The sequence below is a fragment of the Oryctolagus cuniculus genome, chromosome 6, assembly GCF_051225735.1.
Source record: "Oryctolagus cuniculus isolate XC-2025 breed Fujian yellow rabbit chromosome 6, ASM5122573v1, whole genome shotgun sequence".
NCBI classification, from domain to species: domain Eukaryota; kingdom Metazoa; phylum Chordata; class Mammalia; order Lagomorpha; family Leporidae; genus Oryctolagus; species Oryctolagus cuniculus.
The window spans coordinates 7,737,765-7,760,942 of record NC_142872.1 but is presented as its reverse complement, the minus strand read 5'-3'; the positions used below and the strand labels follow the sequence as shown (position 1 = coordinate 7,760,942).

The window sequence follows — 23,178 nt, the reverse complement described above, 5'->3', positions numbered from 1 at the left end:
GAGTAAGGTTAGAAAATGTAACAGCAGGAAACAGGATTCTAGTTTAGATAAAACGCACAGAGCAGGTATCTCTGGTAGGTGAAATCAAGTTCTGGAGTATGGCGGTGGTCAGAGATGCGAAGAGGCAGCATTCAGATATGGTAAAAACGAGATGGCACACGCAAAACAGAGGTGCCAATGGACGGATGTGGGCACAGGCTCTCTGCCCTAGAGAACATTCATAAAGGCTGAGTGAAAACCAGTATCTAGTATGACCTAGTACCCATCAACAGATTAGACAGTTGTCAAACAATTGAGCACATTTTCTATACCAATACCTAGGTTGCAGTACAAATCTTTTTTCTGTCATTATCTGTATAATCAGTCAATAACTTTAAATAACTAGCAATCTTCCTAGAAAAAGATTAATATAAGCATGTCTGAAAACCTATGTTTGTGTGCATATGTATTATATACACATAATTTTAACAGCATCAAGTACTTCCGTTTAACTAAGTAGATAACAGTATAAAAAGTTATTTTTCTAATTAATATGTCACCAATTCTGTGATGAGTAGCTAACAATATCTCAAGGATGACTGCTAAAGAGATATATTCAAAGACAACTTTTAAGGACATATGAACACATTCTTTAAGAGATGCCTTAAGGAAGTTACTTTAAAATGTTTCAACAGCATACTTGGGCTCCAGGTGACATTTCACTCCATGCAACCAAGCACAATTGGATTTTTAATGTTGGCCTATTTTCTTAGTTTTAATTATAATTTAAGACAACCAGGAGGCAGATAATATGGGTTTCAATTCAGTAACACTACTACATTCTAGCCATATGAATAGACAATTTTTTTATTCTCCTACTCCTTTTCTTCATAAAATAAGAATGACAAAGTATATCTTTAGAACTAAAAATCACAAGGGGTATTCTACAGCTTCTCTTTCTACCTGCCCAGAAGTACTATTTTTAAATCTATCTTAACTGACAGATCTGATGCACAGACTGGCAATTTATATCATCAGTGTTCAATTAAGATAATTTTTTTCTCTTATAAAATAATGGAAACATTAAGTGCTGGGTTTCCAAAGGCTAGAAATGTACTTAATCAGAAAGCGTTATTTTTTTTTTTGAAAGGCAGAGTCAGTGAGAGAGACAGAGAGAGAGAAAGGTCTTCCTTCCATTGGTTCACCCCCCAAATGGCCGCTATGGCCAGAACTAAGCGAATCCGAAGCCAGGAGCCAGGTGTTTCTCCTGGTCTCCCATGGGGTGCAGGGCCCAAGCACCTGGGCCATCCTCCACTGCACTCCCTGGCCAAGCAGAGAGCTGGCCTGGAAGAGGGGCAACCGGGACAGAATCCGGCGCCCCGACCGGGACCAGAACCCGGTGTGCCGGCGCTGCAGGCGGAGGATTAGCCTAGTGAGCTGCGGCGCTGGCCAGAAAGCATTATATTTAATCCATTCTTTTTGCAAAGGTCAGAAGAAAACAAAATTAAAATTAAAATGTCCATGCAAGGGGCGGGCTTTCCAAGGGGCTAAGGCTTTGTCCAGGCCACCGCACCCGTGCTGGAGTGCCCAGAGCGCCGGGTGCAGGCCCAGCTCTCTCCCGAATCCAGTCCTGCTTAAACACCCCGGGAAGCAGCAGGTGATGGCACAATACTTGGGTCCCTGACACCTGCTCTGGGAGACCAGGAAGCTTCCAAGAAGTAACAGAATTTCAGGAGATTTGAAAGAAAATAGAAAAGATGGACAGAGGTAAGTAGGACTGGAAAAGAGTTCTGAAAATGAAACATTTATAACTGAACAGAGTTGGTCAAATCCCTTTGCAACATGGCTAGGGACAGCAGCCAGTGTACTCCTTTTCCTAACATCAGTGTTAGATGTTGTACATGTATTACATCATTTACTCCACGCATTACCCCATTTAATGCAATGTTAGGTAGGCACTTTCACAAGGAAGAAAGTGAAACAAGTGATGAACTGATCTGTACAGCTGGTGAGTAATACAGGCCAGAGTCCAGCCCTGTCAGTGAACCCAGGAGCCCACTTTCTCATCGGCCATCTCTACTACACCTTAACTCCCTAACAACAGGGGCTACCGGAGACTCTTATTCCTGGAGATCTGCATACTGGACAGCCCACAGCAGATACTCATGAAAAAGCAGCCAAATGAAAGAATGGGAAGGGAAGCAGTGCTGAAGGTGGGAGCATAACAGGGAAAAAACTATGGATTTTTCTCCTCTCTGATACTGCAATGTGCTGAAATCAACCTCACTTTTTCATTATTTTACATTTTTCAAAGGTATCAAATAGAATACCATTTAGTGCCAAATGGCAAATGTTTTACTCAGTGACGGACACATACGTGACAGTGATCCCATAACGTTATACAGGGCAGCTGGCAAATTCCTATTGCCTGAAAAGGGGGCACCAGAGAAAGCAGCCGCAGCAAGAAGAACCTGCACGGAAATCCACATTAGCAGAGGCTTCCACAGACTGCAGAGTTCCTCAGAAAGTGTGCAGACGAGGACCTGCCTAACACAGAAAGTTTCCACCAACAGAGAGGAACGGTGCTACCAGCACATCCACATGAATGAAGGAAGCAAGCCCAGCGCTGACCAGGACATACTCCTCAGAGGGACCTCCTCAAGCACAGCCGCAGGGCGGTCCTTAGGAGGAGTTCAGAAGAGCCTGGCACAGGAGAGGACGAAGCTGCATGCCCTGACCGCTCTGAGGTCCACCTGGGACAGATGCAGAGGGGGAAGACACTGTTGATGACCTGACCGCCTGCAGGCCGGGCTAAGATCTGCGTGTCTTAGTTCTTAATGAAAATGTTTTTAAGAAATGAAAGAAGTAAAAATTTTTCGAAGGCAAAATCTGCTTACAATATAGGGATAGAACTGCTTTGCAATGTGCTTGTGTTTTAAGCTAAGTTTTGTTACAAGAAGAGGGAATTCCAAGACTGCTGACGAGGGAAAAGAGGTGCTTATTCTGAGCAGGGGGAGGGAACAGAGAAACACGGAGGAAGCGCGTTCCCAGGAGACAGCGGAGCACTGCCGTGGAAATTCTACAGAAGGGGGCACTGCGGAGCAGCGTGGAAGTGCCTGCCTGAGCACAGCAGCAAACAAGGACCCCACCCAGGGCTCCCGCAGCCAGGGGCTGGAGGAGACACTGCTTTGGAGATTATTCGAAAGGATCTGAGAGTTTGGTAATGCTGCAGGATATATTTCAACGACCATCAACAGCCTTTGCATACACAGACAATGCCACCACCAAGACAGAACTTTTAACATCAGCCCCATTCACAACAGCTTAAACAAAAGTTAAATACCTTGGAATAAATTTAACCAAGGAGGTGAAAGAGCTCTCCAGTGAAAATTACTAAACATTAAAGAAAGAAATAGTCGTCACTACAATAAGGAAAAATCTTCCATGTTCATGGATTGGAAGAATTAGTATCATCAAAATGTCCATAACTACCCACAGCAATTTGCACATTCAACGGATCCCAAACAAAAAACGAAAGACATTCTTCTCAGATCTAGAAAAAAACAACTATGCTAGAACTCATACAGAAACGCAAGAGAAACTGAAGAGCCAAAGCAATCTTAAAAAACAGAAACAGAGCCAGAGACATCACAACACCAGATTTCAAGCACACACTAAGGGCGGTTATAATAAGGCAGCCTGGTACTGGTGCAAAGACAGATATGCAGGCCAGTGGAACAGAACAGAAATTAATTTACACATCTACAAACTCCAGAATGTAATTCACACATCTACAAGCAACTAATCTTGGACAAAGAAACTAAAATCAATCCCTTGAGAGAGGACAGTCTCTTCAACAAATGGTTCTGGGATAATGGGATCTCTGCATGCAATAGTATCAAATAAGCAGCCCACCTTACACAAAAATCAACTCAAAATGAATCAAGGATCTAAATCTACAACATGATACCACCAAATTACTAGAGGAGAACATTGGAGAAACTCTGCAATATATTGGCACAGGCAAAGAGTTCTTGGAAAACACCCAGAAACACAGCAATCAAAGCAAAAATAGACAAATGGGTTACATCAAACTAGGAAGCTTCTGCACTACAAAGGAAACACTCAACCAAGTGAAGAGGCAACTGACAAAATGGGAAAAATATCTGCAAACTATGCAACTGATCAAGGATTGATACCAAGAATCTATAAGGAGCTCAAGAAACTCAACAACAATAACAAAACAAACAATCCAGTTAGGAAATGGGCAAAGGACTTGAACAGGCATATTTTTTTCAAAAGAGAAAATACAAATGGCCAACAGACATAGGAAAAAATGCTCAGGATCACTAGCCATCAGGGAAATGCAAAACAAAACCACAATGAGCTTTCACCTCACCCCAATCAGAACAGATACCATACAGAAATCAACAAACAAGAAATGCTGGTGGGGATGTGGGGGAAAATGTACCCTAATATACTGTTGGTGGGAAGGCAAACATGTACAGCCATTGTGGAAGACAGATCTATCCTATAGCCCAGCTATCTCACTCCTGGGAATTTATCCAAATTACATTAAATCAGCATATCAAAGACTTATCTGTACCCCCACGTTTACTGCAGCTCAATTCATTAAAGCTAAGATATGCAATCAACTCAGATGTCCATCAACCAACGACTGGATAAAGAAAATGTGGTGTATATACACTGTGGACTACTACTCAGCCATAATAAAGAATGAAATCCTGTCTTTTGCAACAAAATGGATTCAACTGAAAATCATCATACTTAATGAAATAATCCAGTTCCAAAAAGACAAATATCATATGTTTTCCCTGCTCTGTGGCAACAAATAAAGTACCAACAAATGCAGTACATGAATGGAAATGACATTTCGAGGTTTGATTATTGTTTACAGCTCCAGTCTACTATTGAGGAACAGTTTTTTTCTCTTCTTGATGTCTGATGAATGCTTTAAGTGGATGGTTAAGCTTATGATTATAAAACAAACTGGAAGTACATCACTGTAAAATCAGAAGAGTAACACAGGAATCAGGAGGGAGGGTAGTGTGGAAAGTGCCACTATGCTCCTAAATCTATATATATGAAATACATAAAATCTGTTCATCTTATATAAAGTAAAAATTACTAAAAAATAAGTCAAAAAGCAAAACCTTTTACAGTTTATAAAATAACAAATCATAACAAGCTAAGGTTAATTTATTTAGAGGGAAATATTGTTCTATAATTTGTCTATCTCAAGTGTACAGAGTTTCTGTAGTCTACAGTAGTGTAAAGCCATATTCTACGCCTTCACATCCACTCACCATTCATTCACTGGCTCACCAGTCCTGTAAGCTCCATTCAGGGTAAGCGTGCTATACAGGTGTACCATTTTTATCTGTGTTTTGATATGTTCACATATACAGAAAAACATACTATTATGTTACAAGTACATACAGTGTTCAGTGAAGTAGCATGTTGTACAGATTTGTGGCCAAAGAGCAAAAGGCCATACCATGTAGCCTAGACTTGGCTACACCATCTAGGTTTGTGTAACTACACTCTATGACATTTGCCCAGCCATGAAGATACCCAAGGAAGCATTTCTCAGAACATATCCCTAAAGGTAGGAAATGCATAACCATACAAACACACGTGTGTCTCTGTGTATAAACATATATCATATATGCACACACTTATATGTGCATACATATTTATAAACATATACACTTTTCAGTTTCAGAGACAGTTTTCAACAAAGCCTAAATCTGAAAGGAAGACCAGAAAAGTTCCCAAATGAAACAGAATTCCGGACTCTGCTCCTCAAGGTAAGAGTGATTACTGCACTGATTTCATTTGCCAACAAAAATGCAACACCACCAGATGCTATTACAGGTAGCACAGCTAATTAAGATCTAATGTACTTTTCTGCTTCAACAATTAAATGGGGAAGGACTGCAGGGAATTTTGCTATATTGCTAGGAAAATCGTGTGATGGTTAAAAAGTAAATAAATTTCTGTGAAAAACTCTGCTTGCCTTCATCTGTTTGCAGAATGTTTCACTTACGAGATGTTCTCCCCTTGATGTTGTAGAGCGTTCAGAGTAAGAAGCTTCTGCACAAACCAGATGTCACGGCCATCTCGGAAATCTGTGCTTAACGGAACAGAAAGAAGAGCTGCCGGAGCTTGGCAGCCATCTTATCACTGTCTGATTTAGCAGCGTCTATCGGAGGTGGTAAGTTCATCATGCACCTTTAACTACCAAATTCACAGAACAAACAGAAGGTTTACCATGGGAGGCAGAGAGTGATCAGACAGTAGCCTGTAGTTACTCTTCCAGTAAAACAGCATGTGTTGTCTAAAATTGCTAAGGGAACTAGGGAGCTCATCAGAAAAATCAAGTCCTCCGTGAATGTCTTCTTTAATACCCCATGACATGACCTCCACAGTAAACAAAAGGCTTACATGCAGACATCCAATGTAAGTAAGATCAAATATTAACATTAAAATGGGTGCAACAAGGCTAACCTTTGCAACTTAATCACGATGTTGAAATCTTATTAAGCTTAAGTGGTTTCCCTGCATGATTCGTATTTGCATATTATTGATTTCTATAAATTTCTATAAATTCTATAAATTCAGAAGAATAAACGGGAAGACAATTTGGTCTTTAGTTCCTCTTCTATCACGTAGAGGAAAAGGATTTCTATTAGGTGTCTCCTCCTCGACAGCAGGTTTTCCTCTAATTATTCAGCACCATCGGGAACCAGAGTTAGAGGAAAACTACTCAAGAAGGTAGAGAGATGGCTGGAGGAGAAAACACCTGAATGAAAATGGGACTAGAACAGGGATTGAAGCCTACTGTAGCACTTCTCCAAATAAATCATTCCATTACCTCTCAGAAAGGTCAATTCAGTGCAGTGGAAAGATAACCGGATCAGGGTTTAAATATTTATGTTCTGGTGCCCACCTCTGCCATGTGCAGGCTGTGTAACTTTGGGGAATTCAAAAACCTTCCTGCTTTTGTTACCCAGACTTGAAACCCAGTCACAGCTTCTTACTCTCCTCATTTCATGCTGCAGCAAGTCAGTGTCTGTTTACAACATTAAGAGGGGCCAACCTCAGAACACAGAGCGTTAAGCCGCCACCTATGACGCTGGCGTCCCGTGCTGGGGCTGGTTCGAGGCCTGCATGCTATGCTTGTCTCAGCTCCCTGCTAACATGCTTGGGAGGCAGCAGAATGCGGGCCAAGTGCTTGGGCCCCCGCACTCAAGTGGATGACCCAGAAGAAGCTGCTGGCTCCTAGCTTCAGCATGGCCCAGCCCAGGCCACTGAAGCCCTTTGGGGAGTGAACCATGGGATTTCTCTCTCTCTCTGCTCTCTCTCTCTCTGCCTTTCAAATAAACAGATAAATAAATCTTTAAATAAAATTAATTTCCTGGGACTTCTTAACTCTGATCCAGCTTATAAAAAGCCAGTCCATCCTAATAGTCAGTAAAATGTCAGCTAACTGAAAAAAATCAACAACTCTCCTTGGATCCATAAAAGTGGGTACACGACACATCACTGCCCCAGTGCTGGAGAAATGAGCCGATGCGCACAGAGAATCCCAACTTCCTGCACATAAACTCTGCAGGCAGCAGCAGCAGCGCTACTTTAGCCAAACTCCAACAGTGACTGGTAATTTGCTGCTGTCCCAGTGCGGACACTCTAAGCACTGAAACTCCAGTGGGATGCACACACAGGGGCTCTGCATTCCTACTGACTTTGGCCTTCAGAAGCTCGACCTGGCTGTCCCAGCAGCAGCTGGACAAAAATCCACTCAGCACTTCTGACAGAGGAAAGGGGAAATGAACAATTTGGAAACATACTGTTCTTCGTAATACAATCTACCCACAGGAGCAACTGTTTTAAACAGAGCCTAACCTGCTGGGGTTCTATCAGCCTAATGGACGGCAGGGAGGGAAATACCCCACCTGCAGCTGGAGTCAGCCTTTCAGGTGAAAGAAAGGAAATACCGGCTCCTAGCCTGCCCTAACCACCTGTCCCATCAAAGTTAGGTCAGCTTTTAAAAAAACAAGACGACCTGTGACGTGGACAGTCAAGAGGCACAAGCTTGCTACAGACTGATACCTAATCGTAAGAAAAAAGAACATTCCCTGCCAATCCTTACCAACGCATTTTGAAAGACATACTGATAGCAAGTTTTTTGTTTGTGGTGTGTTGGGTTTGGTTTTCTACCCAAAACAGTACATCCAACTATCCAGAAGGAGAAGCCTCCGATCCAGGCTCAGATCCGGCAGGGATGCCCGCATGATGATCGCGGGAACGTAAAGCAGCTACGGACGATAGCTGAAGCTCCATCACGTAAGGAGGACAGCAGGCAAGAACACACAGCAGTGTAAGCAGAGAGATGCAAGTTCTAAGAAAGAACTGGAGCGAGTGCCGAAGGTCCAGACGGAGTCAGGAGGTCCCCGCTGGGCTTCCCTTCAGTAGTGGACAAGGCTGCAGGACAGCTCAGCAGGAAAGTGCGACACGGAGACAGAAAGCAAAAATCCGAAAACACAAAAGGGAACACTTGAGAACTGTGGGGTAACTACAAGAGCAGTGAACTCACGGACTGGGAATTCTAGAAGGAGAAGAAAAATATTTTAATTAATAATACCTTACAGGTTCCTCAAATTAAAATTGGATACAAAGCCAGGAACCCAGGAAGCTCAGATAACAAAGAGAATAAATGCAAAAAAATGAAATAAAAATTTAAAAAGCAAAAGATACCATATTAAAAAATCAAAGATAAACTACCAAAGAAGCAAGAAGAAAAAAAAAATCTTACCCACAGAGGAGCAAAGACTTACATTTGAATTCTAATCAGAAGCAATGAGCAAGAAAAGTATGGAGGCTCAGGAATCTGGACTGCATCCCGCAAGGCAGTGCCTGGGTTCAGTTCGCAGCTCTGGCTCCTGCTGATGCAGACCCTGGAGCAGTGCTGAATAAAGCAGCTACCTTCTGCCACTCACTTGGGAGACACAGAACGAGTTCCAGGCCCAGCCATCACAGGGATCTGAGGAGTGGACCAGGGGCTGGGACACCACCCTCTCTCTAATACAGGTAAGTAAGTAAGTAGACAAATATAAATAAATAGAGTGAAATACTTAGAGAAAACCACCATCTGGAATTCTGTACCCTGAAAAACTGCCCTTCAAAAGAAGTGATTTCCTCAGGAAAATAAAAATCAAAGAACTTTAGGCTGGTGGAATTGCCTCCCAAAAACGTTTTTAAAAGTTCTTTTGAGAGGAGAAAAATTATATGTCAGAAATTTGGAACTACATAAAGAAAGACCAAGAATCAGGAAGGAATAAATGAAAGTAAAATAAAACTTACTTCCTTATTGTTAATTACAGTAACAGTTATCAGCTTCTTCACCATAATAGTAGCAAAAATGTATTCAATTACACAGGCTCATATATAGATAAGCAAACATGAGAGTATTCCAAAAAATTTGTAAAAATGGAATTAGAAGATGTGCATTTTTCTGCAAAAATATTGAAATCCATGCACAATCTTTTTCATAATATGCTTTTATATTGTGTTTTTGTAAAATCCTTCATATGCATAGATTTCAAAACAAAATTTGCACCAAAATAAATTTATCTTTTACTTCCATTTTACGCACACTTTCTGAAGTACCCTTGTATGTGTATCTGATTTATAAAGCATATATGTACATAAGTGCTTATACATATGTATTGTGTGTCGGTATATTCTCATGTATGTATAAGTTCAGCGAATGACAGCCACAATGCAAAGAACACGAGGAAGAAATTAAAATTATTGTGTTGGTATAAGGCATTCACACTACCCACAAAGTAGTACAGTTTCCTCTGGAACTGGACTTCAGTCAGTTGAAAATGTATATTGTAAACTCTAGGACAACGACTAAAAAATAGTTCAAAAAGCAGTACAACAGACTTGCTAAGTAAAGAAAATATAAGATATAAAATGTCCACTAAAAATCACAAGTCAGAAAAAAAAATACAGGGCCGGCGCCATGGCTCACTAGGCTAATCCTCCGCCTAGCGGCGCCGGCACACCGGGTTCTAGTCCCGGTCGGGGCGCCGGATTCTGTCCCGGTTGCCCCTCTTCCAGGCCAGCTCTCTGCTGTGGCCAGGGAGTGCAGTGGAGGATGGCCCAGGTGCTTGGGCCCTGCACCCCATGGGAGACCAGGAAAAGCACCTGGCTCCTGGCTCCTGCCATCGGATCAGCGTGGTGCGCCGGCCGCAGTGCGCCGGCCGCGGCGGCCATTGGAGGGTGAACCAACGGCAAAGGAAGACCTTTCTCTCTGACTCTCTCTCTCACTGTCCACTCTGCCTGTCCAAAAAAAAAAAAAAAAAAGAAAAAAAAATACAGAAGACAAAAAGACAAACAGAGACCAAGGGTAATAACTAAATAGAAAACAGAAACTTGATATAGGTTGTCGCTCCCCCATTCGCAGAGGAACGACACTAGACCCTGCGCTGTTCTTTCTGCCCGGCTCTTCCCGGGTTAGCTGCCAGCCTCACTCGTGGAGGAACAACGCTGTCCCGGGTTAGCTGCCCCCCACCCCCACCCCCACCCCGCTTTCCCCACTTTCCCTGCTTCCGCTGAGGAGCAGCACACCGCCGGCTGGCTCTCTCAGGGGCTGCTCAGGTGTTCGCTCAGGTGTTCGCTCAGGTGTTCCTGGTGCATGTTGTCTCTCTCCTCCTTTATAGTCCTCTTCCACCAATCCCAACTCTGCTACCCACACGCCAAGCACACTGCTCTCCTCCAATCAAGAGCCGGATCAGCTCCTGCAGTTTATTGGTCGAACTGGAGGCAGCTGCGTAGAAGTTGTTTACTGTCTCAGCGCCATATTGTGGGAGAGCAGATGCATAGAATTAGTCCTAGTTCCAGTAATTTAGTCTAGTCTCAGTTGCTCCCCACAATAGATCAATCCAACTATCAGCATATCTATATATAGATACAGATATGTATGCATCTATATCTATATATATAATAAAATCACTTTGAATGGTATTGCCTAAATACACTGATCAAGACAGAAACTGCTAGAGTGGATTAAAAATAATCCAACGATAAGCTGTCTATAGGAAACCCACTTTAAGTATAAAGACACACAGATTCAAAGTAAATGGATGGAGAAAGACAAACCATGCTAACATTCCTGGAAAGTTATCAGGCATAAAGAGGAGCATTATAGAGTGATTGAAGGCTCAATTATTCAAGAAGACGTCACAATCTTTAGCATGTACGGTCTTAACAACACAGCATCAAAATAAATAAGGCAAAAACTGATGAAACTGCAAGGAGAAACAGATGAATCCATTTTTGCAGCTGGAGACTGCATGCCTCCCTATCAGAATCAGACAGAACCAGCAGGCAAAAGTCGGTTAAGGAAATAATTTAACTTAACCACACCATCAATCAACATGCTACAATCAGCATCTACAGACTACTTCATTCAAAAACAACAGAATGTACAGTTTCCTTAAACTCCCATCGAACATTCACCAACACAGACCACACTGTGGGACATTAAAACATACCTTGAGAAGTTTTAAAGAATAGAAATCATTTAATAACTGCTCTCATATCGAAATGGAACAAAATGAGAAATCAATAAAAGGAAAACATCAAAATATCTGGAGATAAACAACATAAATATAAATACATGAATGAGTCAAACAAACTTCAAGAAAAATTAAAGCCATTTTGTAAGAAATGAAAATGAGGCCGGCGCGCAGTTCACTAGGCTAATCCTCTGCCTGCGGTGCTGGCACACCGGGTTCTAGTCCCGGTCAGGGCGCCGGATTCTGTCCCGGTTGCCCCTCTTCCAGGCCAGCTCTCTGCTGTGGCCTGGGAGGGCAGTGGAGGATGGCCCAAGTGCTTGGGCCCTGCACCCCATGGGAGACCAGGAGAAGCACCTGGCTCCTGGCTTCAGATTGGCGCAGTGTGGCAGCCATAGCGGCCATACTGGGGGTGAACCAATGGAAAAAAGGAATACTGTCTCTCTCTCATTGTCTAACTCTGCCTGTCAGAAAAAGAAAAAAAAATGATAGGACAGAGTCCAGGATGGTGGAATAGGGAGGGAGCTTACTGATCTAGGCTAGGGGGAGATAATTTAGAAAAAAAACAGAAAGCGGAGAGAGTGCAGTCTCAGGAAAGAGTCAGGGAGAAACGGCAGTGGAAAGTCCATGGAGGAGAGAGGGAGGGCGTGGAAGCGCAGCACGGGCAGGGACACAACACTAGACCCCAGCAGCCCACAGCCTCAGGACCAGCTGGAGAGTGAGCTGAGACCAGACCGCAGCAGCCCGAGCCCCTGGTGACAGAGCTGCGGGGACAGCCTGCCCTGAGTCCAGCCTGCAGCCCTGTCAGGGAGCAGGGGACCTGCCAACCAGAGGAAGAGAAGGGCATGTTTCTTCCTCAGGCTCACAAACATCAGGGAAACGCAAATCAAAACCACAGGAGGTTTCACCTCACCCCAGGGAGACTGGCTTTCATACAGAAATCAACAAGCCACAAAAGCTAGCAAGGATTAGGGGTAAAGGCACAGTAATGCACTATTGGTGGGAAGGTCAACTGGTGCAGCCACTGTGGAAGACAGTATGGAGACCTCAGAAACCTGCACACAGACCTGTCATGTGACCCAGCCATCCCACTCCTGGGAATTTATTCCAGGGAAATGAAATCAGCATACAAAAGAGTGATCTGTACCCCCAGGGTTATTGCAGCTTAATTCACAATAGCTAAGACATGGAATCAACCAAGATGTCAGTCAACCGAAGACCGGATACAGAAATTATGGTGTATGTACATCATGGAAAACTACACTGTGGTTAAAAAAAAAAAAAAAAGATACCCTGTCATTTGCAACAAAATGGATATAACTGGAAACCATTATACTTATTGAAATACGCCAGTCCCAAAAAGACAAGCACAACACATGCTCTCCCTGACCTGTGCTACCAGAGCATGTAAAAAGTGCACCACAGAAGTGAGACCGACACTGAGATGTGATGATTCTGAACAGCTCTTGTCTCAACTGTTCAGGAAAGTTTTTTTTCTTACTACTTGTTGAACTCTTTACTTAGTGTAGGGTTAATCTTACGAATATAAAGTTAATTGAAAGTAGATCTTTGGGCCCGGCACTATGGCACAGTAGGTTAATCCTCCGCCTGCAGCACTGGCATCCCATATGGGCGCCTGTTGCAGTCCTGGCTGCTCCACTTCTGATCCAGCTCTCTGCTGTGGCCTGGGAAAGCAGTGGAAGATGGCCCGAGTCCTTGGGCCCCTGCACCCATGTGGGAGACCCAGAAGAAGCTCCGGGTTCCTGGCTTCGGGTCGGCGCAGCTCCAGTCATTGCGGCCATTTGGGGAGTGAACCAGCAGATGGAAGATATATATCTCTCTCTCTGTCTCTCTGTCTCTCCCTCTCTCTGTAACTCTACCTCTCAAATAAATAAATAAAATCGTTTTTTTTTTAAAAAGTAGATCTTTGTAAAAAATAAGAAAGGGAATAGGAGAAGAAAGAGGAAGAAGGGTGACACTGCGGGCAGGCGGAAGGGGAGAGTGTGAAGACTCACTATGTTCCTAAATTTGTATATATGAAACACATGAAGTGTGTATACCTTAAATAAAAGGTTTCTAGGTTTAAAAAAATGAGAATGACAATGTGACCTACCAAAAGTTGTGGGAGATAGCAAAAACAGGGTTAAGAAGGAAGTATACAGCACTGAATCCATGTATTAGAAAACAGTATTGGAAGCAACAACTTACAACCTATAAAACTACATAAAAACAAAAAATGAAACGAAGAACCAAAAATAAGGGCAGAAATCAGTGAAACTGAAACCTCATGCCCAACTCCCCCCCACACAAATGGTAACCACAGGAGTGACGGATACGGTGACATGACTACGGCAATCAGTACCAAACACTTACGTGTACATAATCATCGCACTGCACACTTTGAATATATAAAATTTTTATTTGGAATATATTTTATTTACATTTCTGGGGCCCGCGCTGTGGCATAGCAAGTAAAGCTGCCACCTGCAGTGCCAGCATCCCATATGGGCACTGGTTAGAGTCCTGGCTGCTCCACTCTCAAGTCAGCTCTCTGCTGTGGCCTGGGACAGCAGTACAAGATGGCCCAAGTGCTTGAGCCACCACACCCATGTGGGAGACCCAGAAGAAGCTCCTGGCTCTGGCTTTGAATCAGCTCAGCTCCGGCCACTGCAGACATTTGGGGAGTAAACCAGTGGATGGAAGAATTCTCTCTCTCTCTCTGCCTCTCTGTAACTCTGCCTTCGAAACAAATAAATAAACCTTTAAAAAAATCATAATTTTATTTATATTTCTAAATTTAAAAAAAGAAAAATGGGAAAACAATGGAGAAAATAAAAGAAACCAAAATCTGGTATTATTTAACGGACAACAAAATCAAAAGGCCTTTAGGAAGGTTAATTAAGAAAAAAAAAGATACAAAATACTAATACCAGAGACAAAGAAAACAGTGGGGAAGAACATGGATCCCACGAATATAAAAAAGATAAAGAAATATTATGAAAAAAAATAAAGAAATATTATGAAAAACTCCATGCACAAATATTTGATAATCTAAACAAAATGGACTACTTAGAGGTACAATCTACAGAAACTCACACAAGAAGAAATAAATAATCTGAATAGGCCTATATCTATTAAAGAAACTGAAATGCTAAAGTATAACTTTGTAAAAGAGAAAAACTCAGGCCCAGATGGATTCACTGATAAATTTTTTAGGCATAAATTTTACCTATCAATTCTCTACTTTCTTTTAGAAAGTAGTGGAGAAAATACTTCCTAACTCATTTTATAAGACCAATATTATCACAATACCAAACCTAGACAAAGATATTATGTAGAAAATACAAAAGAATCAACAAAATAAACTCCTGCTTTTACAAACTTGGATGCATACAAGGTTGACACACAAATGTCAATCATTTGCCTATGCAGAAATGAACAAGTGAAATTTGAATTTAAAAACACAGTATCATTTGCCTAAGTATTAAAAACCTGAAGTATTTTGGTGTAGGTCCAACAAAAAATGCATACATGAGATCTATATTAGGGAAATGTCAAGCAGTGATGAAAAAATAGAGAAATAAATGAAGAAGTGCTCTATGTTCATGGATAAGAAGATTCAATGTTGTTAATACCTCAACTTGATCTACAGATTCAAAACAATTCCCATCAAAAACCCACAGTTATTGTGTGGATATCAACAAAGTGATTCTACAGTTTATATGGAGAGACAAAAAATCAAAATAGCAAACTCAATTATTGAAGGAGAAGACTGTGGGGAGCAACTGGGAGCAACTCGGACTAGACTAAGTTACTGGAATTAAGACTTATTCTATGCATCTGCTCTCCCACAATATGGCACTGGGAGAGGAGTAAAAACAGCTTCTACACAGCTGCCTCCAGTTCAACCAATAAGCAGCAGGACCTGCTCCTGATTGGAGGAGAGCAGCGTACTCGGCGTGTGGGTAGCAGAGTTGGGATTGATGGAAGAGGACTATAAAGGAGGAGAGAGACAACATGCACGAGGAACATCTATCTGAAGGAACACCTGTGCAGAGAGAGCCGGCTGGCAGTGTGCCGCTCCCCTGCGGAAGTGGGGAAAGTGGCTGGGGAACCGCCCTTCCACGGAGGTGGAAGGGTCGGTAGCCAACCCAGGAAGAACCAGCAGCAAACCCGGGGAGGGCCGAGCAGACGAAAGAACAGTGCAGGGTCCTGTGTCGTTCCTCCACGAAGACAGGGAGCGACATAATGGTGCCATGACTCGGATATGAAGCCCAGGCAGGGCTCAGTGTCGCTCCTCCATGAAGAGGGGGAGCGACAGAAGACTAACATTTTCTGACTTCAAGGCTGACTATAAAACTACAATACTCAAAATACTATGTCAATGACAATGGAATACACAATTAGGTCAAAATGGACCCACAAAAATATAGTCAGTGGACCTCTGACAAAGAAACAAAGGCAACACAATGTAGAAAAGGGAGTTTTTATAACAAAGTGTATGTGTAACAACTGGACATCCATATCTTTCAAATAATGAATTCAGACAGACCTAACATCCTTCACAAAAATTAACTCAGAGTGAATCAGAGAACTGATGTAAAACGCAAAACTGTAAAGTTCTGGAAGCCAACAACAGGAGAACATACAACTGACCAGGCACCCTAAATGGCCTAATTGTGCCGCGCACCACGCTGATCCGATGGCAGGAGCCAGGTACTTCTCCTGGTCTCCCATGGGGTGCAGGGCCCAAACACTTGGGCCATCCTCCACTGCACTCCCTGGCCACAGCAGAGAGCTGGCCTGGAAGAGGGGCAACCGGGACAGAATCCGGCACCCCGACCAGGACTAGAACCCGGTGTGCCAGTGCCGCAAGGTGGAGGATTAGCCTAGTGAGCCGCGGTGCCGGCACCAGCTTCTAATTCCAGCTTCCTCCCAGTGCAGACCCTGGGGACACCGCAGTGGCAGCACAGATATCTGGATTCCACCTACTCACTGTATAACTCCTGCATTAACTTCCCAGCTCCTGGCTTCAGCCCTCAGGCTACTACAGGCATGTGGGAGCAAAGCAGCAGATAGGATGTCTCCCTCCACACCACCCACCCCCTTTCTTGTTCTCTCTCCCGGCTCCTTCCCTGTCAAATAAATTCATAAAAAAATTCAATTTAAAAATCATATGTGGTCATTCAAATTAAAAAGTGATTTTCACAGCAGCCAACCATGTCGGTTACAGTGCTAGGAGTTCTTTATAGTACCCATCAAAGTCAAGAGACTGGTTGCTAAAGGTAAACTTCTACTAAAGGCATGCAAGCCTGAAACACACCAAGGGGAAAGCCACAACCCACGTAAAAATCAGTGCCCCTTCTAGGCTTCCTGCTCTCCAGCGGTGACGAACATTAAAGTCCTTCTCTTAAGAGTAGCAACAGATATTTGAGAACAACCTGACGGAAGGCTACAAAATGAGATCTAGAATAATGAAAATGAAGGGAGGAGTGCTTTTATGTGTGGCAGAAAAAAATTATCAAAATACTCAAGGCTTTCTGGAAGAGGGAAGGAAGGCAGGAGAAACACTCTCTGCAACTTTAGTGTCGAGGCACAGCCACAAGGACGGCCTCCCGGCGCTGGGCTGCCCCGACCAGCACATCCGGCCCATCCTGGTGCTGGGCTGCCCTGACTGGCGCATCCGACTCATCACGGCACTGGGCTGCCCCACTGGCACATCCGGCCTATCCCAGCGCTGGGCTGCTCCACTGGCACATCCGGCCCATCCTGGCGCTGGGCTGCTCCACTGGCACATCCGGCCCATCCTGGCGCTGGGCTGCCCCGACTGGTGCATCTGGCCCATCCTGGCGCTGGGCTGCCCCGACTGGCGCATCTGGCCTATCCCAGCGCTGGGTTGCCCCGACTGGCACATCCGGCCCATCCTGGTGCTGGGCGGCCCCGACTGGCGCATCTGGCCTATCCCAGCGCTGGGCTGCGCATCAAAGCTCAGTGCTCAACTGCAGCTCTCCCACTGCCTCACTCTGGAACCCATGCGCCCACCACCGCCCTGTGCTTCTGCGTCTGAGGCAGATTCCACTCGAGAGAATATAATATAATTTCCATGGGGGAAATCTGCGCTTTACTGCACCTTCAGACAGGTAGAAAAAGAAACTGCCCATGAATTTCCTATCTCTATAAAAGTAAAACTCCATCTCTGCTTACAATTTTCATTGGCAGAAAAATATTAAGTGTTCTGTAACTTCACATACCGTTTACATGAAACACAGACTTTCTGGAAAGTGAGAAAACGCTGCCCATCATGGGTGGGGCAAACACAAGCAGCCAAGGGCCATCTAGATATTTATAACATCATTTGCAGCCGGCGCCGCAGCTCACTAGGCTAATCCTCCACCTTGCAGCGCCGGCACACGGGTTCTAGTCCCGGTCGGGGCGCTGGATTCTGTCCCGGTTGCCCCTCTTCCAGGCCAGCTCTCTGCTGTGGCCCGGGAAGGCAATGGAGGATGGCCCAAGTGTTTGGGCCCTGCACCCCATGGGAGACCAGGAGAAGCACCTGGCTCCTGCCTTTGGATCAGCGTGGTGCGCCCGCCACAGCGTGCCAGCCGTGGTGGCCATTGGAGGGTGAACCAACAGCAAAGGAAGACCTTTCTCTCTGTCTCTCTCACAATCCACTCTGCCTGTCAAAAAAAAAAAAAATAATAATAATAACATCATTTGCAGGCCATACAAACTTATCAACTTAAAACTCAGCCTGTTACACAGACTTACTGAACTCTGAGACCCACTGCAGTTGCCATCACAGGGCCAAACCAAATGACTTTTCAGCCCTGATACTGCCCATGGCCCGATGTTCCCTACCCACCTCTACCTAGACGTACATTTCTTATTAAGTCTTCAAAGCATACTACTACCACCAAATGGGTGGGGAATGAATGAAATGAACTTTATGATGTCCTGCAAAATTGAAGATTCAATGACTGCAAACGAGACCAGGCAAAATATGAAAGACAACCTCCAAATCAAAAAATGCCAATGTATTGAAGAAAATATTTAAAAGGATATTTACTGTACAGAAAGAAATTCTTAATTTGTATTCCTGATATAAATGACTATCTATATAACAAAACTGTTTATCATCAAGTGATTTTCATGTAAACACACATTAAAAGATAGGAACAGAGGGCTGGCACTGTGGCGCAGTGGACTAAGTCTCCACCTGTGGCTGAGCATCCCATATGGGCGCCAGCTGGTGAACCGGCTGCTCCTCTTCTGATGCAGCTCTCTGCTATGGCCTGGCAAAGCAGTGGAAGATGGCCCAAGTGCTCGGGCCCCTGTACCCACATGGGAGACCTGGAGGAAGCTCCTGGCTCCTGGCTTCAGATGAGCCCAGCTCTGGTTGTTGCAGCCATCTGTGGAGTGAACCAGTGGATGGAAGACCTGTCTGTCTCTCTCCCTCTGTCTGTGACTTTGCCTCTCAAATAAATGAATCTGTATTAAAGAAAAAAGAAAAGGGAGGGAGGAAGAAATACAGTGAGAAGAAAGTCCTAACCTCTGTTTAGTGAATCATCCAGCCAATGAAACAACATCCATTATTTTCTAGGTTTTGTTCTGTGTATTCTTTTCTTAATAACCTTGAAACTTGGTAATATGTTATCCTTTATGTATGAAGACCCAGCATTTAGAATATACATTAGTTATTTTTCCAATCCTATTATATTGTGGCAAATCACTCACAGACACACATTTAGTGTATCTATGACTAACAGCATGGGGCATGTGTGAAAATAAACATGTGCCATCTACAGCCATATAATGCTTTTCATAAAAGTAAGCCAGTACAGTGTCAACTCCATACACTTAACTCTTTTTTTTAAGATTTATTTATTTATTTGAAAGGCAGAGTTACACAGAGAAGGAGAGGCAGAGAGAGAGAAAGAGAGAGAGAGAGATATCTTCCATCTGCTGGTTCACTCCCCAAATGGCCGCAATGACTGGAGCTGCGCCGACCCGAAGCCAGGAGCCAGGAGCTTCTTCTGGGTCTCCCACATGGGTGCAGGGGCCCAAGCACTTGGGCCATCTTCTACTGCTTTCCCAGGCCACAGCAGAGAGCTGGATCAGAAGTGGAGCAGCCAGGACTGCAACAGGCGCCCATATGGGATGCTGGCACTGCAGGTGGTAGCTTTACCTGCTATACCACAGTGCCGGCCCCAACCCTAACTCTTTAATATATCACCTACTCTAAGCAAAGCAGACATAGAAAGTTAACAGATTGAGCTATTAAATTTTTTACACTAGAATGTTTTCATTATAACTCAGCAAATCTAAGTTTATTCATTAACTTATTTTCACTGATGAACAGTAGAAAATATTAAGTAACTTTTTAGGTATGTATCAATATGATTAACTCAAAGTCCTGTGACTTTAACATACCTGTCTACACCGCATACTATCAAGAAAGCCATGCCCAACAAACTCCCTTGTACACCCACATCTACGCAGCTGTTCACACGTACCCAGCGGACCTACGTGCCTTCCACTTACAGTTTCCACACGGTGAATGAGGAATCTCAAGTTCCGGAGAAGTATTTGCCTGCCTCCGTAACAACATCTTCTAGTGCTGAGTCAAACAGCCCACCACTCTTAGAGCCACACATTTTGATAGTGTGGGCCATCTTCAGCTGCTTTGAAATGATACTTTGAAAGTGAAACAATGCACAGCTCAAAATAAAAGAAAATAAAAAAGCTGAAACTGTCACCTGTAGCTTAATTAGCCCAAGTTCTGTAGCCCCCAGAGAAAGCGCATGATCATGATACAACTTTTCCGAGCAGTCAGCAGCCCCTGCGCACACACTTACTCAGCTAGGCTGTATTTTAATTTAGCTGTTCTACTGAACAGACCCTGACTTCACTGCTTGCTGCTTGATAGAAGAAAAACAGCAAACAGAGACAAATCTCGCTGAAGAATGAGTTACATTACAAAAATGTTTTTTCTTTAATATAGAAAAAACTCAAAACCCATTTCCTCATGGAATCAATACTGTAAACAGTAGTAAGATCGACTAGTTCAGAAAATGTATTGTGAACTCAACGCAGCTGACTACAGCACACTTCTTACTTTGGGTAACTGGGGGCATCTGGGACTGGGGCAGCGAAAGGGCAGTACTTAGTAGTACTTTACTACCAGTCAGAATCACAGTAACAGCTGTCACTTAGTGAGCACCCACAATATGCTAGGCATTGTGATAAACGCATTACATACGTTACCTGTTTAACTCTCATAACCACTCCGTATCATTTTCACTTTACAGGTTGAAGAGTCAGACTTTGAAAAATTAAGTGGCTTACATAAGGTCACACAGAATAAAAACGATACAGTCCCAGGACTCACCCCAGATGCACTTCACTTCCAAAGTCAATACCACACCACCAAGCTCCAAAACAGCTACTTTCTCTCCCACATCCCTAATCCCCAATGCTTCAACTAAAGTGCTCACTGCTACTTATCAGGAGAACAGCACTGCGATCTAATTCACGCTGGATATAAACGACTCAACCCCGCCAGAAGCATAATTTCCATCTTTAAAAAAAAAGAGGTGGTGGGGCCGGTGCTGTGGTGCAGCAAGGTAAAGCCCTGGCCTGAAGCACCAGCGTCCCATTTTTTGGGCGCCAGGTCGAGTCCCAGCTGCTTCTCTTCTGATCCAGCTCTCTGCTATGACCTGGGAAAGCAGCAGAAGATGGCCCAAGTCCTTGGGCCCCTGCACCCGCGTAGGAGACCCAGAAGAAGCTCCTGGCTCCTGGCTTCGGATCAGCGTTGCAGCCATCTGGGGAGTGAACCAGCGGATGGAAGGCCTCTCTCTGTCTCTACCTCTCTCTGGAACTCTTTCAAATAAATAAAATAAATCGTTAAAAAAAAAAAAAAAAGAGGTGGTTACCAAAGGCTAGGGAGGGAGGAACAGGGAAATGCTGATTACCACATAATAAGTTACAGTAGATAAGAGTAAGAAGTTACAGGGCCCTAGGGTTCTATGGCACAATAGGTTGACTATAGACAATTACTTGAATATTTCTCTATAAAAGAAAAAAAAAAAAAAAAAAAACGAGAACAGGGGTCAGCATATGGTGGGTTAAGCCATCACCTGCAAAGCCAGCATCCCATATGGGTGTTGGTTCGTGTCTCCATTACTCCACTTCTGATCCAGCTCCCTGCTAATGCACCTGGGAAAGCAGCTGAAGATGGCCCAAGAGCTTGGGCCCCTGTCACCCACATGGGAGACCCAGATGAAGCTCCTGGCTCCTGGCTTTAGCCTGGCCCAGCACTGACTGTTGCAGCTATCTGGGAAGTAAACCAGGGGATGGAAGATCTCTCTATCTTTCTCTCTCTCTCTCTCTCTCTGCCTTTCCCTCTGCCTCTGTAACTCTGATTTTCAAAATAAATAAAATAAATCTTTAAAAAAATCGGAAGACAGAATTTTGGATGTTTTCACCATAAAGAAATGCTAAGTGTTATAATAAGAGATATATTTATGCTGACAGACATCACACAATGTATACACAAATTGAAATATCATGTTACCCCATAAATATGTACAATTTTTATCTTTGTGTTACAAAACAAGAAAGAGGCAGAGATGGGCGGGAGAACTAGTGGTTAAGCCGCCAGTTAGGACGCCCGTGTGCCTCAGAGCACCCAGGGTTCGAGTCTCCACCCCAGCTCCTGCTGATGCAGATCCTGGAGGCACCAGCACGGCTCGCGCAGCTGCCTTCCCACCACCGACGTGGGGCATCTGGACCGCGTCCCAGCTTTGGCCTCCCCGGGCCATTACAGCCATTCAGACAATAAACCAGTCAATGGGAGCCCAAGTGCAATGCTCACCCCTGTCTGTCGGTCAGTCTTTCTCCAACAAACAATCTTTTAAAAGGAAGCAACTTACCTGAATTCATTTATGTTATATAAGGTAGTCAAGCCAAAACAAACAGAGCAGCTTGCACTGGAGAGCAGATGAGCCCTACTTGAGGGGACGTCTGTAGGAGTGCTTGTCTGACTGGCACCTGGTCTGTGCTGGAAGTCTCCCTATCCCATCTGAGCGATGCTGCCATCAGTCCCCTCGGTCTCCTCCCCAGTCCCTGTGCTCAGGAACCAGGTGTCCTTTGTCCTGAAGATCACTAACTGCCGCTGGGGAAGACAATGGTCACTCACCGTGTTTGGAAGCTGGAGCTACAAGAACGACATACATCACCACGTGCAGCCACATGGACAGAGTCTGTCACACAGTAAGGCCACACGAAGCGGGGGCAAAACCAAGGCCTGCAGGCGGTGAGGCCTGAACCCCGATTCTGCACTGCCCAGGGCTGGAGAGTCACCCCTGTTTCATCACTGCTGCCCTAGCCAGCACACTTCCTATTGTGATGAACTTCACTCATGTGGCGTCTCCAGCTTAGTAACCCAGAGTCCTGACCAACATGGTTCGTCAGAGTTTGCTCTCAGAAAACCCCTGAGGTCCAGTATCCTAGGAAGGGCTTCCACAAGCTGCTGTGTCTGCCCATGCAGTACCCACAGATGGAGCATGGGCAAGGGAACAAAGCTGATTCC

General features: G+C 44.2%; 1 protein-coding gene across 11 annotated transcripts in view; it reads right to left on the bottom strand.

The window, feature by feature from the left end:
• The window catches only part of COMMD10 (COMM domain containing 10), a 213,293-nt gene that overhangs the window by 94,918 nt on the left and 95,197 nt on the right, over positions 1-23,178 (bottom strand). The gene's annotated exons all lie outside the window — the stretch shown is intronic.